General features: G+C 45.1%; 1 protein-coding gene across 1 annotated transcript in view; it reads right to left on the bottom strand.

Annotated features, from left to right (window-relative positions):
* Nucleotides 1-25451, bottom strand: part of LOC144807733 (uncharacterized) — an 85276-nt gene extending 59825 nt beyond the window's left edge. Inside the window, exon 1 of the mRNA XM_078673399.1 lies at nucleotides 25350-25451. The gene's annotated coding sequence lies outside the window, so the exon portion shown is untranslated. The remainder of the gene's footprint in view (nucleotides 1-25349) is intronic.
* Nucleotides 25452-25793: the final 342 nt, after the last annotated feature.

Here is a 25793-nt window from a genome sequence, read left to right on the forward strand (position 1 = left end):
AACAATGCAATAACACAGGCCAGGCACGAGGAAAATCTGATGCAAACACTGCAATAACACAGGCCAGGCTCGAGGAGAATCTGATGCAAACAATGCAATAACACAGGCCAGGCACGAGGAAAATCTGATGCAAACAATGCAATAACACAGGCCAGGCACGAGGAGAATCTGATGTAAACAATGCAATAACACAGGCCAGGCATGAGGAGAATCTGATGCAAACAATGCAATAACACAGGCCAGGCACGAGGAAAATCTGATGCAAACACTGCAATAACACAGGCCAGGCACTAGGAGAATCTGATGCAAACAATGCAATAACACAGGCCAGGCACGAGGAGAATCTGATGCAAACAATGCAATAACACAGGCCAGGCACGAGGAAAATCTGACGGACACAATGCAATAACACAGGCCAGGCACGAGGAGAATCTGACGCAAACAATGCAATAACACAGGCCAGGCGTTGGGAGAATCTGACGCAAACAATGCAATAACACAGGCCAGGCACGAGGAGAATCTGACGCAAACAATGGAATAACATAGGCTAGGCACTAGGCGAATCTGACTCAAACACTGCAATAACACAGGCCAGGCACAAGGAGAATCTGATGCTAACAATGCAATAACATAGGCCAGGCACTCTGAGAATCTGACTCAAACACTGCAATAACACAGGCCAGGCACGAGGAGAATCTGATGTAAACAATGCAATAACACAGGCCAGGCACGAGGAGAATCTGACGCAAACAATGGAATAACATAGGCTAGGCACTAGGCGAATCTGACGCAAACAATGCAATAACATGGGCCAGGCACCAGGAGAATCTGATGTAAACAATGCATCAACACAGACCAGGCACTAAGTTTGATGCAAACAATGCAATAACACGGGCCTGGCACTAGGAGAATTTGAAGCAAACAATGCAAAAACACAGGCCAGGCACTAGAAGAATATGACTAAAGCACTACCATAACACAGGCCAGGTACTAGGAATGGAAAAGGTGTGGCGCCGCGGCCAGGGCGACTGACGCTGGAATCTGGGGACCACGGTTCGATCCCCGGCTCCTGCGGCAGGTTAGCCCAGCACCATGTGACTCTGGGCAATAGATCGCTTAATCTTCCCGACGGCCCCCAGCGCCTAGAGACCCTTACGGGTGATTGTGCGCTTTACAAATGTGGACTTTACTTTACTTTACTTTACTAGGATTGATGCAAATAATGCAATAACACAGGCCAGGCACTAGGAGAATCTGAAGCAAACAATGCAAAAACTAAGGCCAGGAATTAGAAGAATCTGATGGACATAATGTATTATCACAGGCAGGCACTAGGATTGACGCAAACAATGCAATAACTAGGCCTGGGCGGTGAACTACGCTAAGCTCGCGGAGTTTGCAGAGTTTGTGGAACTACGCGCTACGCGAATCGTACGTAGCACAGTGCAAAAACACATAGCGTAGCGGGTATTTTTTGCTCGCTCGCGGTACTCAACGCCAAGTTGGCGAATGTGATCGAGCAAAATCAACATCCTGGCTTGACTTTTTCCTGGTTCGCGATTGGCAACATCAAGTTGCCGATCGCGAGGGAGGAAAATAAACCTCCTGGAGAGATTCTCAACGTGGGTAGGTCAGGTTTCTCATTGCGAGTGGTCGCGTATGCTCGCGACCGCTCGAGATGAGAAACTACCAGAACGGAACTGGAAAAAGCACCGTTCCGCAGACCATCTTAAACTTCTCCGGCAAGCCAGAAACACCTATAACAAAAATATCAGCAACTCAAAAAAAGAATTTTTCAGAACTGAACTGGGTAACGCTAAAAATAGACCTCGTAAATTATTCGAGTTGATCAAACGTCAATCCGACAAACTAGCTAAATCTTCCAAAGAAACCCCTATATCTCCAATCCCATGCAAGCAATTCTCCTTCTTCTTCTGTGATTAAATCTCGGCCCTAGGAAAGGAACTCATGTCTGCTACCTCTTCCCAAACCCCTCCGGTTCTTCCTCCACACTCCCCGCTGCCCTCCCAGACCTCCCTCAAAAACCAAGCGTTATGGTCCAACTTCAAAGTCTATGATGAACAATCGGTCACAAAAATCCTTTCCTCTTTAAGCCCCAACAACCACTTCAACGACCCTCTCTGGTCAAACTGCCTTGCCGCTGCCTCTCAGGCTATCATCTCCTCTTGGACGACAATCAACTCCTCCCTCCTACAGGGATCGATTCCTGACTCTCTCAAAGCCGGCCAGGTTGTCCCCATCTTAAAAAAACCTACACTAGATCCGGCTTCTCCTGACAACTACAGACCTATCTCAAACATCCCTCTCTTAGCTAAAGTGCTGGAAAAATGTGTACAACAACAGCTGAGCCAACACATCACCAACTTCCACCTTCTAGACGACTTGCAATCTGGTTTCAGACCTTGGCACAGCACGGAAACCACACTTCTCCACATTGTGGGTGATGCCCTTCAAGCCCTTGACCAAGGTAAAACCTGCTTCTTGATCCTCTGACCTATTCTAGGCTTTTGACATGGTCAACCACAAAATTCTCCTGAATCGCCTAAAAACCTAGGATGGGCCTGGATGGCACTGTTCTGGCGTGGTTTAGGTCCTTCCTCCAGAACCGCTCACAAAGAGTCCTGATCAACGGCAACCTATCCACTTCCTCTCCGATCAGAGTTGCAGTCCCTCAAGGCTTAACCCTGTCCCCTACCCTCTTCAATCTCTACCTCGAACCGCTCTCAGAGGTGCTGCGTACTGCCAATATCTCCTACCACATGTATGCCGACGACACACAGCTCTACATCAAAATCTATTCCCAGAGGATATCCGCTCCCTGAACGAGGCCCTAAAGCTGACGGTTCACTGGCTTACATCAAACCAGCTTAAACTCAATGCCAAAAAAACTGAGTTCCTCTTAATCTCACCACCTAACAGGAATACAGACATTCAAGTTTGGATCAAAGCTATCACAGCGCTAAACTGCTCTCCTACCATTGTGGACTCTGCTAAATCCCTAGGAATTACCCTAGACGGCAACCTGAACATGCGGGTCATATCAACACAATGGCCAAAACTGCCAGACTTCATTTGAACTACCTAAGAAACCTGAAACCTTTCCTCGACCCCCCAGATCTAAAATCGGCAATTCAGGCTCTAGTCATCTCCAGGCTAGAATATGGTTGCTCCACCCTCGCTGGCCTACCTAAGACCTCTCTGGTACCCTTGAAAGCCTGCCTCAACGCCGCTGCCAGACTTTTAACTGGCTCTAAGAAGTTCGACCATATCTCACCCCACCTTAAAGCTCTGAACTGGCTTCCGCTTGCGGCCAGAATCCATTTTAAGCTGGCTTGCATCACCCACAAGGCTTTCTAGTTCAAGTCCCCTGCTTTTCTCGCACAGAAACTTGTTTTATCTGGCGGAGCCAGAAACTCCCGTTCCGCCAGAGCCCTTTTGCTCCAACCTGCATGCTTTAAGAAAAAAAGAACGTACAATCAGGCTTTCTTCGGAGCCGCACCAAGAATATGGAACTCACTCCCACCCGCAATCAGAAGAATACCGTCTCTAGCTCACTTCAAAAAGGTGACCAAAACTTGCCTAATGGGCAAATTCCTCTCCTAATGCTCACGTTACATTCTCCTCCGTAACCTGACTTTACCTATCATTACAGCATTATTCCTGGCCCCCTCTCTTTTTGTTACCCACACTGCTCTTCAAAACAATCTTCCAGGGTGCGGAGACTGCTTTTCTAGCTTATTGTATCATTTTGTTCATATCCCAATAGGTAGTCTGATATTATGATTGTTTGTCTTGCCATGTACTGTATCTTTCTATGTGTTCCCTATCCTTTCTACTCTCCCCCCCTTTTTGTCCTGTTATCCCACATGATACTACTGTAAAGTGCTCCGATACCCTCACGGGTCTGGTTCGCGCTCTATAAAACACTAAATAAATAAATGTAAGAAATGGCCCGGAGCCGCCATGGCTAATTTGTAACTCCTGGGTCAGTTTTGCTTGTGTGGTGGCGGCAAAGAATGGTAGCACGCTGCTTTGGTTGGGTGGGGTTGCGAACACGATCCACAAACTGGCATGTGGACACTCGCTATGGGATCCTTGCTGCCCGGCAGCTCCTGTCACCCAGCACCAAACAAGCAGGACTTTTATAGCTTAGATGTGTGCGCCCTGCCAGGCTGTTCCAGCTGTGCTGGCATCACCGAGATGCACTAGATGAGTGCGGGCAATGGAGCAGACCACCCGAGGGAGCGACAAACCTGGAGGTTCATTGTCACAAAGAGTAATTCTTTTTACGATTACGGTGAGGGTGTTATGAGTACTTCTGAAATGCTGTAAAAAGGTTAACACTAGCTACAGTATGATTGGGGTTACTAAAAATGTAACATCTAATAGCATGGTAAGCATTTACACGTTCTCCCTTTTTGCAAATTATGCTCGACTGATCTTATACTCTCTACAGCCCATCCTATAATTTGTGTAGCTTATTTTATATGTTGGTTAATTGTTTCTTTAAACTATTGGCTTTCATATTCAAAGTGCTGTCTCTCACAGGCAGGGACGTCCTAGCACTGTAAATATACAAGTCACTATTCCCTAGTGCACCAACCAGGATTCAAATTAGCGACCCTCCAGTTTGAGACCAAGACATCAGAAATTATAACACTAAGCAATTGACCACTTCATACAGAATAGTTTAACTTTCATTTACTCTTCATTTTATTTGTGTACATTATATTACAAATCCACCCACTTTGACCTGATTGGCAGGACCCTCATACAGCGCAAAGTTCTGCTGCAGTATATTGTGATTTTACAAATGAAGGCTAAAATAAATAAATGTAAATATCAGAGGTCAATTGTTTTAGGGGAAGACAACAATATAGACTGGCTGAGCCCTGCTTGGTCACCCTATCCCCCACCTTGGCCAAAGCCCGTGCACCCTTGCCTTGAGAGAAGGAACTGCAAGGGACTCTGGTATCCTGATTTTATTTACTGTGTGCGCATTGCATGACTAGGCCCAAAATTTACCGTAAGACCCAAAGCCTGGCTCTGGGGGCATTGACAGACACTAAAAGCACACTGTTGGTGGGGCAAAGACTACGGTCTGTGTCCCTGGCTGCGTACAGTGAGAAGTGGTGGCAGCGTGCCATGTTCTTAGAGGTCACCAGCTGAACAGGCCATTTTACCTGTCAGAGGGTAGCCACGATGCCTACAGGGCATTGAGTAAACTTCCATTCACGTGTCATGACCAGACCCTGCATTGGCATCCCCGTTTGAATTTCGAGACGTGTCTTTATAATATAAGGTAGCAGGGGTGTTAGCAATGGGGATCTCTAGTTGGCAGCGGCTGGCGCCAATGTCCAAATCCTTCTTCCTAAGTATGAGTAAGGGAGCTACACCCTTTGAAAACCCCTGCTCAACCCTGTGGTAACGTAGCACGAGCATTCAGGCCTATCTCAGAGGCAGTGTGTGAAGCATTTATGACCATACACAACAACACAGTTTGGAAGTTTGGCAGAGATCGCTGTTAGCATGAGCTAAAGCCATTTTGTTTTTGGCAGCCATTTTGATTGACCATGTGCTTGCCATGTGCTCCTTCCGTCTTCGCTGTTGCCTACCCTTGTGCTTTACTAGAATAACTATCTATACTTAGCTCCTGCAGCACTGTGCATGCTCAGAATAGTCTGTAGCTGCTCATGAAATTGTCTTAGTCTGTAAATGTCAGGCTGTTTTAACTGATGTCAACAACTTCATTGCTCCTCCTACTTTGTTGACTAAGTATTTTCTGTTAGTCCATATATGTGAACAGCTATTCTTGTGTATACTTGTACCACCTCCTTTTGAACCTCTGTGCTTGCTCAGCAACAAAGTGGGTATAAAAGACCCCCAGTTTATGTGCTCCTTGTGCTACCTCATACACTGCCTGAGGGTTTTGTATAGATGTAGTTCCACTCATGAGGTTTAATAAACTGTTGTTTTGATATTCCAGCTTCAGTGCCAATCTCTATTCATTGGTCTGAGGACTAGTGTGCAAAGAAGGGCGAACCCCTAGCCCCGGTAGGCCTTGGTGGGGTCTACTTCTACAAATTGGCGCCCGTCACGTGGGGCTAATCGGCGACTCATATTCCCGACGGAGTGGTCCTTACGGAGAATTAGAATATCGCTACAGATGGTCACTGCATGAGGAGACCCGTGTCTTAGCCGGCCGAGGTGCTTTTCTGATTTTCCCGATTTGACCCTCCAGGTGGTGCCGGTCTTCAACTGAGACCCCATCTGACGTTCGTCGTGTAGACCATTTGGACGATTCAGAACTTGGCAGTTGGAGGATGGAGACTTTTGCTCGGTAAGGTCGTCTGATGAGACACTTCTTTTTTGTTGGGCTAAACTCTTGGATTTGTTTGGATATATATAAATTACAATTTATATAGGCAGGTAATGAAGAGATATTTCTCTAAATTTTGAAGTCTTGAACAGCACATATTGTGTTAAGTGTCACTTTGAGAATAATATTGTATATGCTATAATATTTTTGGCATGCCTGTTTCAAGCACACTTCGTATAATATGTTGCTTTCTTGAAGGTACCAATATGGATCTAGAACAAAATCAGACAGCTCCCCCCGAGGGGACACCAAATAGGGATATGTACATTAAAAACTATATTTCTTCTATAAGGTATAGTGCACTATGGAATAAGTATACCAGCAAGGATCCTGAGTTGCGATGGCCTATAAATGGGTTATTTGATCTTAGAAAAATTCAGTATGTGGAACAATGTTTGTTTAAGCGCAGAAGTAGACAAGATATGTTTGACTGTGTATGAATTTAGGAGAAAGAAGCGTGTGAACGAGTGAGAAGAGAGCAAGCTTTAGCAGAAAAAGAACAGAGCAAAAATATCTATGCCAAAGCGCTGGAGATGAAAAATTAAGAAATGAAGGAAATAAAAGAGAGAGAGGATAGGGAGCGTTTAAAAGCAGTAACCTTCCCTTAGGGTCTCCAGGTGAAAAATGTCCCGGTGATATTCATAGAGGACGCCGAATACAAGAAAGGGTTTAGTTTTATTAACACAAAGTGTAGCCGAGACCTTATGGTCCATACGATAGAAATGGCCCAGAGGATATGTAAAAAATAATTGGAAGAACTAATCAATCTGTTAAAGAAGGAAAGGCTCTTCTCGAAAAAATCGAAAAGGACATTTAAGTCTTCAAGGACAATACTATTAACAATAAGAGTACCAAATTTGAAAAAGATTAAAAATCATTTAATATAGAGCAAGTGTACCCCTTTTTGAAAGGAGATTATTATACTTTATTTAATCTCGTAAAGCTCTCATCACTTACCAGGGAAGATCAAAGAATCGGTTCTCGACTTTCTCAGATACATCATCTTCTGAATCCTCAGGATCAGAATCCAGAGGAAATAATTCCCCAAAACAGGTGTCTTTTTTTAGACAAGGGCCAGCAACAAAAAGCAAGGTTCAAACCACCATGGGAAAGGAGAACCAGGAATCGCTTCTACAAATCGTAGAAACATCCATTGTAGTCAATTTGTCCCCAAAAAACTCTCGAGAGATGAGGAAACTGTCCTAAACTTGGGGCTGAAATTTGTCCCGTATAAACAAACAGGTTATACAAAGCTCAAATTAGAAGCAATTGAGTTTTGTACAAAAATCAGACTGAAAGCCTTTTTTGCTAATCCTGAACCTACTACAAATAAGGAAGTGACTGGATTTAGGAATAAATCAAAATGTGTTCCTACTCAAAACATTCCAAAGCTAACATTCGTGGACTTCTTCCTAAAACCATTTTTAAAAGAGGTCCAGTCATATTTAAGAGACACTACAGATTTCATCATGAAGGTAGAAAGAACATCTTTTGATGAAGAGACCCAAATGATGGTAACACTTGACGTTACATCGCTGTATACGCAGATTCCTCAGGATGCGGCGTTAGAGGTGATGCAATTGTATCCAGAGAGCAGAGAACGATCCGATAGAGTTCCAACATCATTCATTTTACAACCTGCAGAGATTGCCCTCAAACAGAACTATTTTAGATTTGATGATCAATACTTTATACAGGTGAAGGGCACCGCTTAGGGATATCCTTCGGCTCCAAAAATGGCAGTTCTCTATATGGCTCAGTATGAGAAAAGATTTGTTGAAAATAACAACCCTTTTAGAGACAAAATAAAACAATGGCCACGATACATTGATGATATCTGGCTCTTGTGGCAGGGGAGCCAGATAGAGTTGATGGCGTTCCATGAATGGCTTAATGCCTGACATGAGGACATCAAGTTCTCCATCCAGAGTAGTAAAATTAAAATGACCTTCTTGGATGTTGAGATTACTTGTGCAGGAAATCAGCTAAAAACATCTCTCTATAAGAAAGAGACAGATAAAAACACAATCCTGCATCATTGGAGTGCCCATCCCAGGAGTTTGAAGGAAAACCTCACGTATGGGCAACTACTAAGAATTAGGAGGAATTGTACTGACACCAGAGAATTTGAAGAGCATGCGTCAAACTTTTGTAAAGGAATGATTCAAAGGGGTTACACTAAAAAGCTGTTGAAGCACTCTACAAAAAGAGCTAGGTTTACACCACGAGAAAGTCTTCTCCGGGTGAAAGAGAAAAAAATAACTTGATCAACTAGTATGTGTGACAACGTTTGGAAATGATACTAACAAACTCAGGCAAATTATACTCAAAAATTGGCACCTCCTTCAGGATCTTGAATGTCCTTTCCCTAAACCAATATTTGCTATGAAAAAGAATCAAAGTATAGGCCAACAAATTGTGCGCGCGGACATTTCATTACTGAAACCTAAAAGTGACTTGCTATCTCAATGGATTTTAAAACCAGTTGAAGGCCATCATAGGTGTGGCCTGCAACAATACAAGAGAAGGTGTAGAATTCAATCACAATGGTGTCAAATGGAAACATTCTGGTTTACTAATTGTAAAACCAGAAATGTAGTGTACGCCATAATATGCCCCTGTATGAAAGTGTACATAGGGAAGACAAATCAACAAGCCAATACTAGGATTACGCAGCACAGATCGAGAATTAAAAAGAAGGTCGCTACTGCCCCGATGGTAGAACATTTTATTGAGATATCACATGGGGAAAATTACTTTAAATGGACAATTTTAGCTACCATTAATGCAGCGAAACGCCCATTGGATATTGAAAAAGCACTACTTCAGAAGGAGGCGTATTTAATCCTGAAGTTCAATAGCGCCTTAACTGGATTAAATAATATGACAGAGCTAACAAGAATATAATGAATTCTCATAGGTGGCATATTTAGAATAGATTGCCGCAATAGACTGAGTATAATGTCTTGTGTAATCAATATGACAGAGCCTGTGTAAGTGAATTAACTCCAAGTCCCAGAATTCACCATCTTTGGCTTGTTTGATTCGCTACTAGCAATCAGACCACATGTCCCAGAATTCACGAAGAAGCTATAATAAGCAAAGCCCCTCCTTAAAAATGTCTGCCACGAATTATGGTATCCGTTAGTTCGACACGAAGTGCAGCCCAAGCGCAATAGATATCGAGGTAAGGACGAGATTTGAAACAAGGCGAATTAAAGTTGCTGTTTCAATTTATGCGATTAGCCTACAGTAATGCCCTTTCGCTTTTGTAGGAATCCCGAGTATAAGACCCTAAATGCAAAATCAGAAGCAGCGCGACTCGTGAACAAGGCTTAACGAGGTACGCGCTTTACTTTCTCTTAACCGCAAGCTTGTGAAACATTGTTGCAAGGGAAGATTTAATAAACAAAGCTCTTTCCCGGTAGATAAAAAGAACGCTGAGCGAAGTGGACACCGTTCTCAATACAAGACGCGAGGTACACGCTCAATTTATTTTAACATTAAGACTGTGAAATATTGTTGCGAAGGAGATCTTAATATTATAAAGCCCTTTCCTCCATAGATAAATAAATACGCTGGGTCAAAAATACTCTAGAGAACCAGATGAGCAAAGACAACATCGTTCCCTAAATAAGGCTAATTGAATATATGACTGCACAATTACGTTCAACTAGCGACCAGAGAAGGTAGGATACAGCTAAACGATAAACAATACTTAAAAGTAGGACGGTCCTATATGAATATCACTGATACAACTTTCTGTTTGTTAACAGAGAATCCATGATTAAAAGAAAATCCAGAACATAACCTTGGATAAAACCTATGCGAAAGAAAGATTTGCACCTTTTCAGGTACAAGTCAAAGCAGAATGAAGAGTTAGTGTAAGTGTGGTAGAAAAGAATGGAGCTCCCCCCTAAAAATGTTTTTGGGGGGGGGACGGGGGGGGGAGCTCCCCAGTGAGTAAGGGCTGGGCAGGGGACTTAGCCGCATTTCGCTTCTGCTCCACGAGGGAGCAGATCATGTTGGCGGTGCCAGTGCGAGGCACCGCGTCAGAGCAGCCCCGTCTGTCAGCGGGCCGCTCCAACGATTGGGCATTTTGTTACTTTGTGGGCCAGAGTGGCCATGGGGCAGTTCCAGACCCCCCAGTTGTTTCCCGAGCCCGAGTGGCTCCACCGCCTGAGGCATATTTACTTAAAGGGCCCAGTGGGGTCCTGAGGGGCCATTGCTTTATTGTTCAGGGGCAAGTTCTTTCCCTTGAGGGGCCTAATTATTTAAAGAGCCAGTGTGCTCCCTGGGGCCTAGTTGATTTCAGAGCCTAGAGGACTCCAAAGTGTGGCGCATTTATTCCTAAGGGCCAGCGAGAGCCCATGCCGCATTTCTACTCCACAGCTGCCCAGCTAGTAGTGGGTAGCTGCACCGTTTAGGTCTTTCTTTCTAGGGTACATGTTCTTTGAATCAAGGAGTGAGACGCACTCCTTCGCCCACCATCTTTACCTGCACAGCTGACCAGCACTTAGTGCCAGCTGCAACGTTTAGGTTTGCGCAGTGGCGCACCCTTGACCTTCACTGCCTAGGCAGTAGCCCTGACTCTGTGGACATAGGGCATTTAACCCCCCCTATTTTGAGATGGCAAGTTGGCCAGGGGGATTGTTACATTTATAGGGCGCCAGGCCCTAATGTGATTTGTGTGCTAACTATGCTTTCGGTGCTAGGAAATGTATTGTGTAGTATGTTTTACGCACCTTGTTTGATACCTCTAAATATGGTTTATGGCTATGAGGTTGTTTTTTCTTAACGTGGTCTATGCTAGTGAGATTATGTTTCTCTGTGTGATTTATGCCCCTAATTTGATTTATACTTAGGTGGTTAGGGTCTAATGTATTTAGACTTGCGTGATACTGTGCATAAAGTAGTTTATGTCACAGACTGATGCAAAGAACAGTGATTACCAGTGTTTACTGGTTGTACGTTTTATGATCTATTTTACTTTTACCAAGTTCGCTTTGTGATGGTTCTGACAGTGGTCCATGTGGCCCTGTCAGGTGTACATATTACCTTGTAAATATTGCCCAGTGCCAGTTGGCACAGTGTACAGTATGTGTTTACTATTCTAATGTGTTTTGAAAATATAGAGGCTATTTTTTATATAACCTTGTGTGGAGTTCCTTTTTGTGGTGTGCCAGGGATGTTGTTGCTGTTGTGTGCATGCGCAAATGCTTTACACATGGCCCCCGGGATAAGCCTGACTGCTCGTGCCAAGCTACCAAGGGGGTGAGCAGGGGTTATCTTTGTTGTGTAACTCCCTTGCCCTGACTAGAGTGGTGGTCTCTGCCTGGCTTTGGCGCAAGCCTTAGCAAACCAGAGATCCCATTTCTAACAGTAGGTATGTGGATTTACAATGTTTTTTTCTTAATTGTTTTGTCTGAAATGTTTATATATGAAATGTACAAAAGAGTGGACAATTACCCTTTTCATACAGGAATAATCTAATGAAAATCTAAATGTGTAAAGTGAAAGGTATAAATAAAATACCGGTACAAACAAAAAGAAATGTGTTTGGCCATTAACCCCTTCCAGAGACCTGGGTGGGGCCATCAATGTAAGCAATGGCCCGGAGCCGCCATGGCTAATTTGTAACTCCTGGGTCAGTTTGCTTGTGTGCTGGCAGCAAAGAATCGTAGCATGCTGATATGGCTGGGTGGGGTTGCGAACACGATCCACAAACTGGCATGTGGACACTCGCTACGGGATCCTTGCTGCCCGGCAACTCCTGTCACCCAGCACTAAACAAGCAGGACTTTTATAGCTTAGATGTGTGCGCCCTGCCAGGCTGTTCCAATTGTGCTGGCATCACCGAGATTGTAGGAGAGTAGGGTCTGCAATCCTATGATCACCCAGATTTTTGCTTTTTGCTGCACTGGTTTACGACTTTCCCTGGCTGTGGGCCTGCTAATCAGACCCACAGCCTAGCTGTTCTCTCTATCCAAATTGTACTCAGGTACTGAATTGGCACTGGGCCCTCTACAAGTCCCTGTACCCAGGGCTGAGGTGTACCCAGAAGTCTCCCAGGGGCTGAAGCATGTATTATGCCACCCCTGGGCTGACTAACTAAACTGACACAACTGGCTGCACGACAGCTGGGGCAAGGTGGTGTACTCACCCTTTGCTTTAGATATAGTACACCTATATCTAACCCTAAAATGGACACACAGATCTCCTATCAGTCACTCCTATGGCAGGCCTTAACAATCCTGAAGGCAGAGTGCTTGGAATCATGTGAGATGGTGCTCTGGCATGAGCTGAGCCTGTCTGCGGCTTTCGGGATCCATCCCTTAGCCGTTTCCATGATATCGCATACCATATACTCTTAAGTGCATTATAATCCTCGCGGTTATATGCCAACTCTGGTATCGCTTTATCAAAACATGTCGAGTAAGGTGTCATACGAATTGGAATACTAACCCCTCGCCAATTCTGGCGACGGGGTTAGCATTCCACCCTTCTAGAGGGACACGACATGTATGTAACCCCTAACCCCGGTTAAAGTAAAACAGAGCCTCAGCTCCACAAAATGGATGCTGCCACCGAGACACAAGTCTGCCCTCCTGCTGCTGGGAGTCCTCCCAGAGCAGGAGATAAGGACAAAGGGTTTCCTGCCAGGGGCGGTGCCAGCACCGTCCCAGACAGGGTTTTGTGTATTGTAGGTAGGCAGGGCTTCAGAGGAAGGTGACTGCACGTGGCACCCCGGTGCTCACTGTGCATAGGCTGGCTGGAACCAGTTCCAGGGTCACTCCAGACCCTGTGCTGGGGAAAAGCCCGCCAAGGAAGTGGGTTTAACCACCCCCCTCCTAGTCCCACCCCTAGGGCAGGACTTAGTCGCGTGCCAGCCCCTTTTTACAGGATAAAGGTAGGAACTGGCCCCCTTCCAAATCAGATCATCTTTGAATCCTGAAACTACTTTCCACGAAAGGAACTCAAGACTTCTTCCTAAGATTTCTCCCTTGTGACTAAGGAGTAGTCACCCTGCATCCGCAGGCACCATCTTAAGAACACTGCGGTCTGCTGCAAGTCTCTCCTCCGGATCAAGACTGCCCAGCTCGACGAGAACCGGCTTCCCTGGCACCTCTGACCTCTACCTACATCATCAGTCACGCTGAGATTCGTGGGTGTGACGAGACCTCGAGGGACCGGCCATCGCCAAGACTGCACGACTTCTGCACAGCAAGCCCACCGAGTAATTCCCTGGTGAGTGCTTTGGGGTCCGAGAAGCCCCCACCCTGAGCAGCTCCAGCACCGAAGAGCAGCCCCCCAGCATCTCCACGATCGGCGTGGGGCCCTTCTGCTTTCTGCTGCTCACCGCGTTGTTTGGCTACTAGCCCGCTGGCTTGTGGCCTTCCGAACGACGCCCGACGACAACACTGCTGCTGGTCTGGTTGCTCCAGACTGGCCCTTGCTTCCCTCCATCGGAGAAGTACCCTGGACCCTCCTGGTCCGGCTAAGACGCCATTTTAGGTCCACCGCGTGGGCCTTGCATTTGCCAAGACTTGTTGCCCAATCCTGGGTCCAGCGACGTCGACAGCAAGAACCTTCGTGGGACAGCTCGCACCTCCATCCTGGTCGCCGACAACGCCTCCTGGTCCGAGAGACTGCAGAGCCCAGCAGCGCCCACTCACCTGACTGCGGTGACTTCGCCCGGTGCCATCCTGGTGCCCACTTAATCACTGGCTAGTGATTCAAGAACTTGGTCCCCTCTGCTTTCAGGTTTCCTTCTTCCTTGATCCAGGCTTGGATCCATCGAACTTTTCTTCACTGGTCGCCTGCCAGCAACTTCCTTCTTCCAGGCTCCTGGTCCGGCAACGAGATTCCCGACGTCTTTTCAGACCTATGCAGCTGCAGCCCCTGGGCTAGGTAACTTCGGCACTTCGGTGTCCCAGCATAGCCTCACTATCCTAGGGTCAGGATCCACTGTCGTTTTCTTCCTACCAGGTCGGGTTCGCCCGTGAACACTAACTTTACCTTTACTAGCTTCCATAGACTTTGTCCCGCATCCCGCGTGAGAGTGCACACTCTGCACCCGAGTCCCCTAGGTCTCCTAGAAGTAATCTAACGATTCTATAGTCAAGTCCTAGCGATTCCAAAGCCTATTAGTACTGTACTTACCTGCTAGTAATTTCGCATTCCACTTTTAAAGTATATGGTTTTTCGTGCCCCTCGGGCATTTGTGTATAACGTGCTAACTTAAGTATTTTCATAAGAGTTTTGTTGTGTGCTTAGCACCCTGTCCTCATAAAGAGTACAGGGTTGTTGTGATTCTAATAAATACATTGTTTATTTTCATAACACTTGTGTGGTGTCCTTTCACTGGGTGTTCAAGGGGTAATGTGATGGTAAAACAGCTGGCTTAACACGCCCTCTAGAGTCTTAGCCTTAGACTGCTCGTATCCATGCTACTAGGATAGCTGGTCTATAAGGTTGACTTACAACCAATCATCAATAAGGGTTGTTTGGACTGATATATAGTGATCACTAGAATAGTGAGCACTGCACATCAGGCCAACTTCTCACAGAGATGCACTAGATGAGTGCGGGCAATGGAGCAGACCACCCGAGGGCGCAACAAACCTGGAGGTTCATGGTGACAAAGAGTAATTCTTTTTAAGATTACTGTGAGGGTGTTACCAATACTTTTTTAATGCAGTATTTTCATGGAAACCAAAAAAAAGGTTAACAATAGCTACAGTATGATTGCAGTTACTAAAAATGTAACATCTAATAGCATGGTAAGCATCTACACGTTCTCTCTTTTTGCAAATTATGCTCGACTGATCTTATACTCTCTACAGCCCATCTTATAATTTGTGTAGCTTATTTTATATGTTGTTGAATTGTTTCTATAAACTATTGGCTTTCATATTCAAAGTGCTGTCTCTCACAGGCAGGGACGTTCTAGCACTGTAAATATACAAGTCACTATTCCGAAGCCAGAGATCTGTGAAGGAGTGCAGGAACTTCAACACAATGCACGGCCTACCTAAGAATCCATCCGCAGGCAGCATGCTTCCTGGCCAGGAAACACTACTTTAATTGCAAATACATATCATCCCTCAGGCACAACTTAAAACCCTTTCAAAGTTGGCATTAGAAATAAATACGTACAGAAGACTAAAATCGCAGTGTTTGCAAAACTATTTCCATAATATATATATTTTTTTAATTAAAATAAGGATTGATGTTACTTTCTCCGGGACGGATATGAGGGTGGGCGAATGCACAAAGAACACTATAATTAGGAAAACGGTAAACACCCCAAATATGTTGAACCTGCCCCATGTGTAAAATTCAAATGGGCTGTCACAGGATCCCCCCCAAGCAATGGTTGTGCAATGATGGTCTCAGGAGGGGTTTTAACACCAAGCTCTTGGTGATTACTGAGGGTTGGTCTGTCCTGCAACACTAACAGCCTGATTCTGATGCTCCTTCCAAATCGGGTCGGGAACATGTCTTACCGACTGATGTCGGTTAGGAACATACGCTCCCATTGAAGTCAATGTGAGTCCAACCAAATCGGATCGGGAAGCATCCGGATGCATCGTACTCTGTCGGTTGAACTCTCCCGATCCGAGTGTGTTGGAAACTGTTTCCAAACCGATTTGGTTGGGAAGCTTTCGAACCCGCATCAGAATCGGACCCTAGGTGCAGAGGATTACAGCGCTCTACGGCAGATACCACCTGCCAAACGCCATTTCAAATGCGGGAGATGCAAAGCATGTCCCATGACTAAAGAGATCAAGAGTTCCACCTATAATAATCGCACGCATGCCCTAAGGGAGCATACGAACTGCAATACAAGGGGAGTGGTTTATGATAGAACATGCCCGGGTGATTTTATGTACATTGATCAGACCACAGAAAGGATAACAAGCATTTGCAATGCAATAGGTCTCGCATTAGGAAAGTTTGAGCTATTGGTATTGTAAATGACAACTTTTTTTTATGTTTTGTTTTTGAAAATAGCTAAATTAATAGCTTTGTCATTTACAAAGCCAATAGTTGTGGTCTCCACCACAAGATTCACCAAGAGAGACGTTCTATGACAGTCAGAGCAGGGAGGCCAGAAGATATTTGACCGAACAGCAAATATACTGTTATTAAACAGGAGGAAATCCCCTGTCTACATACCGATGATAGAGGTTTCACCCAACTACGGCTGCAGCGATGTACTCCCTTGCCCAAAATATACCTGATTCTGCCATACGATTGATATAATACACTGGTGGCTCCGCTGTACATCTAGACACCGTCAGACCTAGTGTTCAAGGACACTGAGACAGGAGTGAAGAGTTGAACCGAAACCGAAATCAAGGGTCTTGTTCTGTTACCTCTTGAAAAATATATTTTGATAACTGTCCTGAAGAAGGTGTTTTAATAAACCAAAATGCTGCGTCGACAACTACTTCTTGACAACTGCAATCAACATATATGAAATGTTATTTTTAATTTGTGTTTTTAACTTATTGTTTTTATGAACTTGTGTTACACTATTGCTTATGATATTTAATAAAATGACTATAACTCTTTAAAAAGAAATCCACTTAGGCTTTCTGTGTGTGTATCCTTGTGTATAACAATGCACTGACATGGTGGTACTAGTATTTCTGAGCCCTTTCGTGTCTAGCTGGATTGAATGGCCTTTTTTTGTGACCGGAACTCTGTCCATTTGTGTATTACTTTCCCCCGTCCCGTATTCGATTGGTTAAGGGGACCTTCCTTTTGATTTTCGGATTCAAGTGCAACATTCAGGTATCAACTCTGCTGCGCAATACGGGCCCACGCATTCTTTATCTGGTGTCCATAACTCAAGCGCCAACCAGGAGCCCGCCAGAGGTTGCTGTCAAAGTAGCATAGCCAGAGTGGGGCCTTGTGCAGGGCCGGCTCTAGGCTCATGGTGGCCCTGGGCAGGGAGCGCAGGTAGGGGGCCCGGAAGAGGGGTTCCGGGCGGGGCGGAGCGCGCACGCCAGTGAAGAGGGGGGGAGGGGGGTCAGGGTGTTTAGAAGTGGAACAGAGCCGGAGGCCGCCAAATCCCTGCCAGGGGCCACCACGCAAATATGTATCCATCCTCAGAGGATTAATACATTAAGGATATATATTGGCGTGGTGGCCCCTGGGGTTTGGTGGCCCTGTGCAGGTGCACAGCTTGCACATGCCTAAAGCCGGCCCTGCCTTGTGGCTGCTATTTGAATTACACAGTACAACAATAAGCGTTCAACTGGACCCTCCGGATCCTGGCGCTGTGCCCCTGCACCAAGGGAAATAAAACCGTCCCCCCCCCAAAGAGACAGCCATGAAAGCACAAAGGGTGCAAGGACGCAGTGCACCATTCATAAACACCAGGGGTCGCCGTCTCAGCACACAACACATCATCTACAAACGCATCTAGGTCTAGGTCTTAGCTGAAAAATGCAGTATTCTCATAATGTTAAATATCTGAGACATGACGTTGACGAAACAGCCAAGAAGCGTGGGGATGTTGAAAGGGAGTGGATGTGCACACTAATAAACAAAAAAAAAAAAGGGGGAATAATTCCTTGAGCCAATAGTCATTTTTAAATATCCACTTAAGAATCTATAAAAAAAAAAAATGATTTAAAAAGATACACTTTTTTTTTAAGGTGCTGTGAGAAGAAGCTTTTATTCTAGCCGCACGTTAGAATAATATATCCGTCCATGTTTACATGCAGCATATCCGATATTTGCTTTTATAATTATTCTAAAAACTACTGATGCTCTATGTTTTTTTTTTTTTTTTTTTTATTTCCGAAATTCTTTATTGTATATATAAAAATCTAATTTTACATACAGGGAAGAGGCTTATACATGAGAGGAAAGAAGAGAAGAGAGAAAAAAGAGAGAAAAGAGAAAAAGAAAAAAGGGGGGGGGAGGGGGTGGCATTCCGTACTCTTGAGATCATTCGCCAGTTCGTAGTCTCATGGTCCAAAGTCTCATAGTCTCATAGTCATATTGCGTCCATTGGTGTTCCTTGGCGTTTGTGACCAAGCATCATGCTCCCCGCGCCGCCCCGGGGGATAGTGGAGAGAGATATAGGTTATAGGTTAAGTAGGAGATGTACACGGTGCTCTGTTGGCTCTAGTCTGTATCTGCCCGTGACCTCAGATGTATCACGTTCACGCCTACGGTGGCTTGTGTGATGACAGGTAGTGGTCTAAAGATCCCCACATGGTCGACTGCTTGTGCGTCTTCGGTGTGTGTTTTGCTGTTATGTTGTCCGCCCCCCTAAGGAACGTGACCCAGTTGAGCCATGCCTGTGGAGCCGCCTTTGATGTGTCCTTCCCAGTATTTTAACTAACTGCTTCCCAGGCACAAAAGAACCCATTGCCTCCAAATAAAATATCTCTCTTTTCGAGCATGGAAGGATGAAAAGCTGAAGGAACCAGCTGACACTGAATATGCATTATAGAGAGAGGTTTCTGGAGTGGATGCATTGACAATTAATCTACTTTACTGTATTGTAGCAATCCCGCTGATCATCTATCAGTGCTCGTCGCATTACACTCTGGCACACCAAATTTGTGCATGCAAACAATTTGAATACCTGACAAGATGTTTATAAAAATCACGTAATGAAAATGCAGTGAATCCATTGTTTTTTCCCAAAGGATCCCCCCAAAAACCTTCACAATAATGCCATGCATAATATTTGTAACTTTCTTACTCAAAACAGAAAAGTCCCAACAAAATGTATCAATCAGGGACATCGTGTTGCTGGGGTCCGTCAGCGTGATGTTGTTAAAATGTATTAAATTGTAAGTTTCATGGTGCCGATGGTTGAAAAAAATGCAATGATTTCACCGGAAAGGCAAAAAAATATTCTATGACCCATCCAGTGGTTGGCTGCGTCATATTGCTTCTAGTTTTTAATTGCTGGTGGTGGGGAGGCTACAGGGAGGAACAATAATTTGGGGGATAATAGGAACAAAACTATTTTTAAAAAGGAGAACAAAGCACAGGGTAGAAGTACACAAGGGAGGCAGGAGAAACACTCACTCTCGTGGAGAACTTAAAAGAACAAGAGTTTAAGCTATTGACATTGCAATTTACAATGCCTTTTATTTATCTTGTTTTTTAAAACAACACATAAATAAAAGGCATTGTCATTTACAATGCCAATAGGTCAAACTCTCGTAATTGCGAGACCTATTGCAACGCAAATGCTTGTTAACAGTTTAGGGGCATTTCTAAACGAGAGCCCGGTGAAAAGACAAAAAGATAACAACGAGAACGGTCTGTAAAATGACGTAATTTGCCACCAACTATCAGCCGAAGGAGGTCTGTAATTGTCGTGCGCTATGTCCGAGCCGAGGGGGGTCTGTAAACTGTTGTGCTTTGCGTGCTGCGTGACAAAGCATTCGAACACCCCACCTGCGAGGTACAGGGCATTAACTTCAAAAATCTGCAGCACCTAACAATGGGGCATATTATCAAGGGATTTATCTCCGCTTTTTTGGCTTTAAAAGCCAAGAAAGCGGAGATAAAATGATCTCCCTATCAGCAACAGGGTGCTAACACGCAAATTCGCATGTTAGCACCCTTTTTCTCTACGTTTCCCCTTGCATCTCTAATGAGATGCAAAGGGGGCGTTCCAGAGAAAAATAATAGGAGAAATGTTGTTAAGCGACATTTCTCCTATTATCAAGGATTTCGCTAACCCTGTTAGTGATAAAAAAAGCAGTGCTAACCGCGGTTAGCATTGCTTTTTTTACACCTGGTATTTTCCTGACTTAGCCATGATATCCTATGGAAGGTGGATATCATGGCTAAGTGTGTGAGCCCCTATCATCAAGCTAACTCCAAACTTCGAGAGATTATCGTTGGTTTTCCAGCGATAATCTCTCATTTGGCAGTTAGCGTGAGGATTTTTATCACTTTTGAGATAAACCTTGCTAATAGCAAGTTATCTCTGCGATAATTTCCGGCGATGCTTAGCGTTAAAAAATTCGTTGCTAAGCATCGTTAGCGTGAAATATCGCTAATCGTTGGTAATAAGCCCCAATGTTCTCCCCGTCAGTTGCAATCAAAATACCGCCCTCGCACTCCGCATCCTTCGTGCTCAAGAGCGAAAGCAGATAAAACCACTCGCAGGTGTCCGCGCGGCAGACTATGAAGTGTAAAGCAAACACAGGCCCGGCTGGGCAGCTCGTTTGCCGCAACTGCAATTGGATATTACTTCAGTACATGTGCCTTGTCTGTGTGGCGTTCGCTAAAAAAGACAAGTGTTCCCACTGCATTGAGGATCCTACTGTCAATATCTCTGTCCTGCTAAACTTTTATTCAAGGTAAAGCATGGGGACGTGGTGTCTCGTCACTGCGCATGCGCGTTTGAGGCTTTGAGTTCCTTTGGGCGGGCGGGACTTCTGCCTTCGGAAGTCCCGCGCACGCGCCCACGGAGTGCCTGAAAGCGGGGCTCCCATGCCCGAGGGAGAGCCCCGGCTACAGAAGTCCCGGCGGTAAGTGTGGCTTGGTTCTAGGGGGGAGGGGGGTGCGCTTGTGTGTGTGTGTATGTGTATGTGTATGTGCATGTGTGCGGCGGTGGCGGCGGCGGGGGTCTTTGTATGTGTGCGTGAGTGTAGGTGCGCTGGTGTGTGTGTGGGGTGGTCTCTGCGTGTGCGTGTAGGTGCGCTAGTGTGTGTGTAGGTGCGGCGAGGGGGGATGTGAATGCGTGCGTCTGGCTGTGTATGCGTGTGGCTGTGATGTGCGCATGCGTGAGTGTGGGTGTGCGTGCACGCAGTGAAATCCAGCCAGAGAGCGCGTGGCACTTTCTTGTCCTTCATTCCCCCGAGTCAGCTAGCTATAGTTCTCCACCTGGACCGCATCCTTCGGATGCGTGTATTCCAGGCTCGACCTAAAAACTTGCATACTGCAACACTGCAGTAGAATAAGGTGTAAAGTTCAGCCCCCCCTCCCCCCCCCCAGTTGAACAATACCCCTCATTTGGCCATCAAGCTGACAGTCCCCAATGGTGGGTCATGGAGGCGGTCAGTCTCAGTCCCAGGAGTGGCAGCTTTGGGAACATCCTAACCATACAGGAATGCAAATGGATCCATGTTTTTGATACAGTGTAGAGGGGGTTACATGAATATGAGGAGATTGCATGACAAGGGGCCCCCCTTAATACTGGCTGAGCAATATTCTGATTACTGTACTATACTGTAACCTCATGACATACCAAGATGCAACCTAGTTACGCAACGGGCTCAATATAAGTCCTGGTGCATATCTGTGAAGTATGTTTTACTCTTGTGGCTGCAGACATTCTGTCTGATATATTGTAAATATTGTGAGTTTTGTCCTTATAAATGTAATCATCTGTGTCAACAGTTGTTTAAATGCAATACTGTTTGGTTTGTTACAACAAACTGTGAACATTTATTTATATGTGATTTTTTTGTTGAATTACCCGTCTCCTTATGTTCCTTTCATTTTTTCTTATTTGTTATGCTATCCTCCACTAGTCTTATCCTTCTGAGCGTATACACGTCATCTATGAACTTGGCATGTTTTTTAAATAGTGCTTCTGTCCTAAACTAGGGGATTCAATCACCTGGACGGGACCGTGTTTTGCAGTTCTTTGTAGTCATTTTCTACCCTTTTAGATATCTCTTAACAACAGATAACTAGACAGAAGGCACGTGTTAAACAATGTTTCTCCACTTGTGTGGGTGATTTAGTCACCCATGTGTCACCTGATCTTTGCCGTGCGTGCTAATCATGTTGTGCTTTTCTATCATTTCCACAAACATGGATAGCATGCAGCATTTTTTCCAAAAGTATGCTGGTGCCAGTTCACGGTGGCCTCGCTTTGCTAATCAATCAATCAATCAATCAAGACATTTATAGAGCGCACTACTCACCCGTAGGGTCTCAAGGCGCTATCCACCTACACGTGCACGCTACCCCTTACTATTTACCCCGGAGGGCCCATATCCTCCTTTCCGGCTCGTCTCCCACGCGGATGGGAGGTATTTGTTCTCATTTACAGGCACGGCATTAAGGAAGGTAAGATTTGCGAGGCTTCTCCGACCCATTCAATTACTTCAGTCTGGGTCACTACCCTTGGTATTGAGACATTTGTTGTTTGCACTCATTTTCAGATAAATACGGTGTTGGGCTTTCTGCCCCCCCACACCCCCCATGGCCCCCACGGAGAGGATCAGTTTCCTTTCCACACAGTGAAGGATATGGCCCCTCATTTGCTCGGGCTTGCATTCAGGTAAACTTCCCCCATTTCATCATGATACCCATATTTCAGTTTTCACACACTACATGCTAAGGGACGATTTAATTTTATTAATTTGTTTAGATCTCTCTGGCAAGGTGTACGCGTATTGGCATGCAAACGATCTTACCTGGAATTTTCTTCAATAAATTGTGGAGTAATTTTTGGAAGCACTTTAGGGGGCCCAATCACCCGTGTTGGGATAAGTTTTCAATGATGCCTTTTTGTCAATGTATACAGTTTGGTTAATTTCCAATAAGATGGTGGTTTCTTATTAAGATACACTCAATGTTGCAGACCACTCTTACGTTTTTCTGTGAATGGGATTTAATCCAATCAACACGGACAACATATTCTTATGGATTGTCCAGTCTACAACCACGGTGAGGGTTTTCAGTATTTTTCAGTTTTGGCCCTATGAATATACCAGGGAGATAGGCTTTAATTGTACTTTTTACTGTGTCTAGATTGTCTCTATGCCCTGATGAAGACCCGCATGCGGAGGTAGAAATTTCCCTCATCGCTCAAGACGGGCCAAAACATCGACATTTGTTTCTCTTGGCCTGTAATATACCTCACTAACTTTTGGGATGATGCAAGGCTGATTAGATGGCATTATTCTGAAAAGAGGTCAGACAAGAAATAATATAGTAAAATGATAATGTATACAGGTCTAACATTGGTTCGGTTTACTTATAATTAGGGCTTCCGGTTTTATGGAATTATTTTTTTGCCATTTCGTCTGTATTTATCATATTTATTTTTCCCATAAGTAAAAGACGTCGCTGCAGCTAGTATTTTTCCACATTTATTTAAATTGACAATGCACACATACACTCGTTTGTTATTGGTCAATACATTAATCTGAAAACTTTAGCATCCGCAGAATGTCCCAAATATAACTTATATGTTATGTTTTATCTACATGGCAAGAATTCTATCATTTTCTGCTACCATTCGATTTCAGACCTTCTCTGCTTTCGAGGATTTTATTGCAGACTGTCTTCTGGTGTTTGTCAGTTTTAGACAGTTTTAGTCTGTATGTTGTTTTTTTTTTACGGTTATTACATGTGTTATAAATATGCTGGTTGTGAGTCAGGCGATACGCCTAAGATGGTTGTTTAGTCTGTGGGCGCTCTCTTATCCCCACAAACCTAGCCCTCCTCTGCACACCATTGTTGAATTTGCTCACTTTAAGCAGGCGGGGACCCGGGGGTGCTCCAAGGAAGTGCAGATATCCCTTGGACAGATAAAGACGTGTTAATAGCAAAACACTGGCAGGTGAGGCCGGCTGGCAGAGTCCGCTGCCCTTCTGAAGACTGTCATCAACTTACAAAGTTTTCTGGTATGACTTTCATCAAGGCTGGCATTTTTGTAGTTAAAGGACGAGCTGGCTCACCTTCCTCCTGGGCTCAGTGTTAGTCAGTTAGGCATCTATTAACCCTTGCTGCTCCAGATAAGAGAGGAACGCGTGGAGCACCGTAGAAAGATGCCTGCATTTGATTTAGTACAATAAATGGAACATACCAACGGAACGGACGGTGTTTTGCCACTCTAAGCCATGCCTGTCTTCCATCAGATCCTTCCAAAAGTCAAAGAAGTACAAAACATACACTCCTTCCTCGTCCTTGTTTACCCTCGTAACCACTTGTTAAGTAATCAGTTAGCCGGATTACATAAGTATCTTTATTAAGATATTTGATAAAAAGAACAGGTAGTGCCAGGAGCAGAACTGCACAGGTCTTCAGCCAGCCTCTAACTGACTCAGCCTCACTGGAACTTACAATACACAATCCATTCTAAAGCTCACACCAACACGAGCCTTAAAGCAACAACACATAAGTTTAAACATACGCAACATAACACCTACTTATAATTAAGGCTCCCTGTTTTCCGTTTTTATGGATTTTTACAGATAAATACAGACAGAAAACAATGTGTTTTCTGGCCGCATTTATTTCTAAAAGTGGATAAATACAGAAAATCATGCTTCTTTTAAGCGGCTCTCCGTGCTGTCTTTCATGAATTATAGGCCAGCAGATGGACAGCATGGGAAATACAAAACAAGATGACAATTCTTTTAAAAACAGCAAAAGTCAACATACATTTATGGTATAATGTTAGGATTTACCAGTGGTGTATTGTTATGTAATATTTGGCAGCTTAAAACACGACAGACATCCAAGTTGGAGTGCGCGTCAAATAGATCTGGAAATGTACAGTTTTACAGCTTCATTTACAGGCAAAACGGAAAATAAATCTGGATAAATACAGACGGAAATGGCCAAATCATTAAATACCATAAGACCAGGAGCCCTACTTATAATCCACTCCAACCAGTGTTGTATTTATATATAAATTAAACTATTGACTCATTGATTATTGTCCATTTATAAGGATCAATAAACAAATCAGCGCTGTCTGATCCACGCGGCCGGCTTTGGTTTCTCTCGGGTGAGTCTCTTTATATTGATTTATTTCCCCGCCTCACATTCAGGTTTTATTTGGAACGAAAATTTCCCAAAAAACAAAGAACAAAAAAATGACGTCACTTTGAGCCCCCCCCGCGGTTGGTTCCTCCCACTATGAGGGGGGGCGGGAGGGGGTGAAGAAGAAAGAGAATAGACCCCCGCTGAGCGGGGGGGGGGGCCTCACCTGCTCTCATCCGGGGGGGCGGGGGGGCCGGGTCAGAGGTCGAGGCCCGGTGCACCGGCGGCTCCGGTTGTCCGTTGGGCCCTGAAAGGTCAGCGCTACTGCGCATGCGCACCCGACCGAGCACGGAGGCGGAGGACCAGTGCGCAGGCGCCGAATGTAGGAATGTAGGGAGTGTCCCAGTCACGCCTACTGCGCCTGCGCACCCGACCTGGCACGTAAACGAGGGACTTTTAGGAGCTACTGCGCATGCGTAGCCGACCAGGCACGGAAGCGGAAGACATGGGGCCAGTGCGCAGGCGCCTAATATACGGGGAGATCACGCCTACTGCGCATGTGCACCATACCAGGCACAAGGACAAAAGACGTGTGAGCCACTGCGCAGACGCACAAGCCCCACCGAAGAGGCGAAGACGTTCAGAAGCCACTGCGCATGCGCCCCACAAG

Source organism: Lissotriton helveticus, chromosome 1_2 (assembly GCF_964261635.1).
Source record: "Lissotriton helveticus chromosome 1_2, aLisHel1.1, whole genome shotgun sequence".
Taxonomy (NCBI): domain Eukaryota; kingdom Metazoa; phylum Chordata; class Amphibia; order Caudata; family Salamandridae; genus Lissotriton; species Lissotriton helveticus.